The sequence below is a fragment of the Ornithodoros turicata genome, unplaced genomic scaffold (genome assembly GCF_037126465.1).
Source record: "Ornithodoros turicata isolate Travis unplaced genomic scaffold, ASM3712646v1 Chromosome53, whole genome shotgun sequence".
In the NCBI taxonomy this organism is placed as follows: domain Eukaryota; kingdom Metazoa; phylum Arthropoda; class Arachnida; order Ixodida; family Argasidae; genus Ornithodoros; species Ornithodoros turicata.
Window position 1 is genome coordinate 340,435 of NW_026999381.1, and position 6,702 is coordinate 347,136.

Here is a 6,702-nt window from a genome sequence, read left to right on the forward strand (position 1 = left end):
TTTCAATGAAATCAAAAAATGTCATCGGCGGACCTTGGTCAATTTAAAATGGAATTACTCAAATATGTAAGAGGCTTTGATTGACGGTTACGCCCCATTTCGTCCAAACGTTTATTTCGTCCAAGTACCCACAACGTCCAAATATTTAATTCGTCTGAAAAAAATCGGACGTACTGAACACTTGGACGAAATGAACAGGCGAGGAGAAACTTGCCCAGCGCGTCCAATACCCGTACCGTCCAATAGCCCATTTCGTCCAAATGGGGGAATTCCCAAATGCTCTGCTCCTTTCGGCAGACGACTGCCTAAGGCTCTGCTCCTCTCGGCAGGCCACTGCCTTGCTGCATTCATGAAAGCACAGGCCATTTTGACACTGGGTGAATGGCAGGTGACTGTATTCATGAAAGCAAATGGATTATCGATCAAACGGGGAATCATAGAAAACACAAACCCGTTCACAGGACCGCTGACCTACAGTGACCGTCCAGTTAACGATGTGTTGTTTTCTATAACTGTGCTCTCGCTAAGTACCGCGTTTCCCAATGTAAGTGATCTTTCTTGGAAACATCTAGGGATCTGAAAGAAAACTTGCGGTCCTTTGCCTTTACGTACACTACTTCGAGCGGCAGTGGCTTACCAACGTTCATCTCTGGAATTAGTTTGCGGATGAGGACGATCTCCGCACAAACAATCACGACGAAGGCTGGCATAGTTCGCTGCGCATGAAATTCAAGAGCCAACCACACATGACGTTTTCGAAGTTCCTCGTCGAATTTGAGTCAACCATACATAATGTAAGCACAACCAGGTAAGCAACAAATTCGCATAATCAGGGAACATCATCATGATAATTAATAGAATATAGCTTATATACTTCCTCGCTTGCTCTCTTTGTATTCATGCTTCTTACCGCCATTTGCAGGTACGCATTCGGCTGCTGTTGAACGGGGCTTCGCCAAGCAGGAGACGATACAAGAGGCTCGCTCTTCCTTCTCATGGGCGTAACGTAAAATACAGCTCAGGGGAAATGATGCTGGGAAACGAAGCACCCTTCACAGACGTAACAGAGCAGTTTGCTCATGTCATCAAGGCATACCTGCAGCGCATGTCCCACTTGCTGGGCCATGCTAACTAATAAGTTAGTTGTTCAAAGGAAAAAAAAAAAAACTAAACGGAGCAGGCTGAGCATTTGTTTCTCGTTTTACTCGGTGTATAACATCTTTCAGTGGGAACGTTTAAATCTTACTTTCAACTAATAATACCCCTGACACACGGGCACATTCAGAACCTCTTATCTCAAGAGTTTTTGGAAATTCCACAAATGACACAGAAAACATTCACGCAACACTGTTTCGCGCGCCTTCCGGCATCGAACTTGTTGCCGTATCTACTAAAGCAGTTGAGATAAAAGGCCCTAAATGTGCCCGTGTGACAAGGGTATTAGTCAGTTGTTGGAATGAAAAAAAAAGAAAGAAAGAAAAATAAATAAACAGAACAGACTGAGCATTTGTTTTTCGTTTTACTTGGTGTATGGCATGGCATCTTTCGGTGTCCCCCCAATGTTTAAATCCTACCTTCAATCGTAAACGAAGCAATTGTTCACTCGCATTCGGAGATCCCCCTCCCTTTTCGGACGAAACAAGCGTTTGGACGGTACGGTTATTTGGACGGGTTGGTCAAGTTTTCCCCCCTTTGGTTCAGTTCGTCCAATACCCACTATGTCCAATTTTTTTCGGACGTGCTGAGTACTTGGACGTTGGGAATACTTGGACGAAATAAACATTTGGACGAATCGGGGTGCTACCGAGAAGGTTGTCTGATTTCAGGGAAAGAATCTGACCAAAACGCATTGTGTCGCCAAAATAGTTGTCCTTAGGCCAAACACCACAGCACGTTGTCCTCTCCTTTAGCATTACATGATAACTCATTGCAGTTATGCTCCTACATTTGACCCAAACCTGCAAACCATAAACACCCAATTTGAGATTATCCGAGCCTTTTCTTCCAAGTTGATACAGTATCTGTCGTTGAACCAAGAAGGCTGCCGTTAATTTTTCTCACAACACTCTTAGAAAAATGGGTGGAGCAGCTACACCTGTTAGAAGGTAATAGTTGTCACTATATGTTGTGACTAAAAGGTTGCGAAGTTTGGGCTGCTACCTCACTCTCAAAACAACTTCAACGCATAACACGTTTTCCCGCTTCTGATTCGGTCAGCCACGGGGGCGTACGCCGTTCTGTAGTAATTTGGATAAATGATGATTTCATTTACCACCACTTTTTACACCTTTTATTAGACGCCATGTTGACGTCGGTGTCAACTATAGAAGTTACCCCCTTTTCACGCCCTTTTTTCTTTCTTCTCCCTAATTTGAATGGGGAATGCATCGGAAAGTAAAACAACAGAAAAAAAGCAGTTATGAGGTTATCACATAGTTTTGCACGGCGTCGCTTCGTAGTTACACTTTGTCATCCTCGTTTCTTTCTACTTCTTCTTCTCCTTGGAATACGTAGTAAGTAACACGCGTCTTTTTTTTTTTTCTGTCATGTAACGTGCTGTGCCCACGTGGCTGTGTGTCATCCTTCCTTTTTTTTTTTTTGTTCTAATAAGTATACATCACTGTGTACGTGTTAATTGCGTATTCTGCGAATCCATGCGCCACGCAACGGTTTCTACGCTCTGAATCCCTGTCTCGTTCATGGCCATAACCTTGTCAACTTAATTACGGTCGACGCGTCGAATTTTGTTTTAGTTTTTATATCCCACGTGCACATGTGGCTGTGAACGCGTGCTTGCAAAGGAAATGCCATGTACAAGGTACTTACTGGAAAGTCAATTCTCGTCGAAGACTTTTCAGAAATCTCATTAAAAACTTACTGGAACGGTTCACGTACAGAGATTTATGAAGGACAAAGGTATCACGTACGCCTGTATGGAGTGTCCTATAAAAGCCAGGCAGTTTCTGTAGTCTACACACATCTGAAGTATCCTCTGTATACAGGTAAGCATTTCATTGAGAGATAACCGCTCTTTATTACTTCCTGTACTGGACTAGCATGGTTCTCTGTTTGCAGTGCTTTGCGTTGACTATTATGTGGTGTAATGCAATTGAATACATCTAATCGCTTCATAACCACCTCTCCTTTGGCACAGTTCTAACCCTACCACGCTTGTGATATGATAAGACGTCGGTCTGTTCCTCCCTTAAAATATCTCGACTTAAAGATGACTCTGAAAGACGAGGGCGTTGGAAAAAAGTCTCCTGTAATAGTATCCATTTATCATCAGAAAAGCACAACAGCCGAAAGGCGTATTTTCAACGTCAACGTCAAATGTTTAGAACCCTAACCTTAGATGCGAAACTCGCAACTCATTTTTCACACGAGACAATTCATGTTCTGAGGCTGGAACACATATATAGAAGGACAAACACATACGTGTTTAATATTTCTTTCATAATTTTTCACTTTCGTTGAAACTACACATGGCTGTATCGGAGGAAGTGAGGTTTCTACCAAAACTATTTCTGAGGACTTCAAACAAACAAGTTCTTTTATTCTCTTTCTCCAGGAAAGTTTCAACGATCTCTTCGTGGACACAATGACGCCTCTACGTTTCGCTGTTGTCTTCGTCCTCCTCTTTGGTAACACTAATATGGGATCTAATATAGGATGTTGTGAAAGTTTGATCAAACCCAAAGCTTCATTATGAGAGCTGCGGTTGTTTTCAACTGACAATTATTCTACTATGGCCGGAGGAGATGTCCTAGGATAGCACAAGAACCAGTAATTTATCGAGACCTCCTGCGCCCCCCTAACAGCCCCCAAATGTTCAGTGACACCCCCTAACTTTTTGACCTGTGTATCCCCTACAGGGGGTGCCCTTACGATGTCTGGTTTAGATACATGTGAGTGATGATATGTCATGATAACGTAACTAGGATAATGACGCACCCCCACCCACTTTTTCCAACACCCATCCACGCTTGGAATTCTGGGTAAACCACTGAAAAGAACACACGGTGTTGGAAACATTGGCGGGTTCCGAACTACGGTTTTTGTCCACGTCTTTTACCCCTAGCGGATTGCTCCAGAATAATTCAGCTTTAGTTAGGTTGAAACTTGTGGCGAGCCGACTGAAAAACGCCCATATACACCCCCCCATCTTTTCCTTTTCTTTTTCCTTGAACATGTCCTTCGCCCTAAGACAGCAAAAAGTTTTCTGCACGAAGGCTTTCCTCGTCATTCGGTAACACGTTTAGAGAGATTAGGTAGTCACGTGAACAGGTGCTCAGGCCGCGTAACAAGCTGTCGAAAGCGCGTGACGCAACAGCTCATCTGGGGGGATCCAAGTTTGGGGGGAACTTGAGAGTGCGAGAAACTCAAAATTTCCTTTCTTTTTAAGGTGTGTTTGTCGCCAGTGAAGCTGCACCTGAAGGACACGAGCTTGAACGTAAGGACTTTTGGAATTATTAACGATGTCACCGTATAGCCATCATTGTGAGGACGTTGCCCTTTGCAGGTCGTCAACTTGAGGTGGAACTCTGCGCTTGTCTTCCGAGTGTTACCGATTGCCCTACCAAAAGTTGCACAGTGGCGAGCGGATGTACGAAATGCGCCGATGCCTCGCTATGCCTTTGTATTGATGTCACTTGCCCTGGGAAAAGATGCACAACGGCAAGCAAGTGTAAGACATGCTCCGTCTAAGGATAACAACATGGTTGACCGGCATCTCTTAACTACGAAATGATCAATTGCACGTATATGAAATAAGAGACCCTGGTCTTTTCTTTTACTAACATGGTCATAGGTGGCGGGAACTTTTAAGGGCAATAAATTGTACTAAGCAGCAGACATTGCGTTCGTTTATTTCTCTTTCGATTTTCTGTGCGACTGCATTTACGTGGGATCCCGTGCGCCTGCACAACTGCACGCCGTGCAGCGATAACAACACGTGCAGTCTGAAAACCCAACTTTACTGCGTAACACTCTCGTCATCAACCATTTTGCCGAACGATACATTTATCGGTTCACAGAAGAGTGGAGCCTTTTTCTATGAATTATCGTATACAGCCAGATTGTCACGGAAAGGAACAAATCTACTGGAAAGAGGACAGTATCATATTCTGAACAACGATGATCCTGAGCGTAGTAAGGGCCAGTTCTGACTTGGCGACGCGGCGCACCCGTCGAGACTGATAATGTTACGTAAGGAGTGCCTATTTCACAAATTGGGGTGTGCGCCGGTTCATGTTGAATATGCACCCGTCGAGACTGACCAAGGTCAGGCCAGGACAACCTGTTAGGTATTTCACACGTTGGGGAGTGTTTGAGTTTATGTGGAATATGCACCCGTCGAGGCTGACAATGTTAAGTAAGGAGTGCCTTTTATCTATTTCACACGTTGGCGTGTGGGCCGGCTGATGTAGAATATGCACCCGTGAAGGCTGACAAAGGTTAGGTCAGGAGAGCCTTCACCTGACCTAACCTTGGTCAGTCTCGACGGGTGCATATTCTGCATGAAGTCACCAAATCCCCATCGTGTGAAATACATAAAAGGCTCTCCTGACAAAACCTTCGCCACTCTCCACGGGTGCACAGTCTACATGAACTGACCCACTACCACACGTCCAAATAACGTAAGAGTCTCTCATGACCTAAACCTTGGTCAATCTCGAGGGGTGCATATTCTACATGAACTGACCCACTCCGCAACGTGTCAAATATGTAAGAGGCTTCGATTGACCCGTCTTAAATATTTTTATTGGTGGCCAGTGCAATAAAGAAAGCAGCTGGAAAACAAGAAGCGAGTAAAACGGTGACCTTATGTTCGCCTTCAAAGTTACGAGCGTAAGCGTTTGTCCGGTGAGCTTTTGTCTGCGCCCAGGGAGGTACACCGTACGAGCGGTGCAGTCCCTTGAGAAAGTTGTCTGATTTCAGGGAAGGAATCTGACCAAAACGCATTGTGTCGCCAAAATAGTTGTTCTTAGGCCAAACACCACAGCGCGTTGTCCTCTCCTCTAGCATTACATGATAATAACTCATTGCAGTTATGCTCCCACATTTGACCCGAACCTGAAAACCATAAACTCCCAATTTAAAATTATCCCAGCATTTTCTTCCAAGTTGATATGTTATCTCTCGTTTCACCACAAGGGAGACCGTTAATTTTTCTCCCAACACTCTTAGAAAAATGGGTGAAGGGAATAGTTGTCACTATGTGTTGTGACTAAAAGGTTGCAAAGTTCTGTCTGCTACCTCACTCTCAAAACAGAACTTCAACGCATAGCACGTTTTCCCGCTTCTGATTCGGTGAGCCACAGGGGCGTACACCTTTCTGTAGCAATCTGGATAAGTGATAATTTCATTTACCACCCCTTTTTACACCCTTTATCAGATGCTATTTTGACCTAGGTTGCAGCCATAGAAGTTACCCCTTTTCCATACCCTTCATTCTTTCTTCCTATTTTGAATGGGGAACGTATCGGAAAGTACAACAACCGGAAACGAGAAACCGCAGTTATGAGGTTATCGCATAGTCTTGAAAGGCGTCGCTTCGTATTTTACACTTTGCCAGCCTTGTTTCTTTCTACTTCTTCTTCTTCTCCTTGAAATACGTAGTAAGGACCGCGCTTTTTTGTTCTTTTTTTTCTGTCTAATATAACATGCTGTGTTTCATCCTCCTGTGGTTTTTTTTTTCAT

The 6,702-nt window shown here is 44.1% G+C and overlaps 1 long non-coding RNA gene across 1 annotated transcript; it reads left to right on the forward strand.

Moving 5' to 3' along the window:
* The first annotated feature begins 3,370 nt into the window (after positions 1 to 3,370).
* On the forward strand, positions 3,371 to 4,852 carry LOC135374323 (uncharacterized). The gene is made up of 3 exons (XR_010416843.1): positions 3,371 to 3,644; positions 4,406 to 4,453; positions 4,523 to 4,852. It is a non-coding gene; the product is annotated as an uncharacterized LOC135374323 (long non-coding RNA).
* The last annotated feature ends 1,850 nt before the right edge of the window (positions 4,853 to 6,702 follow it).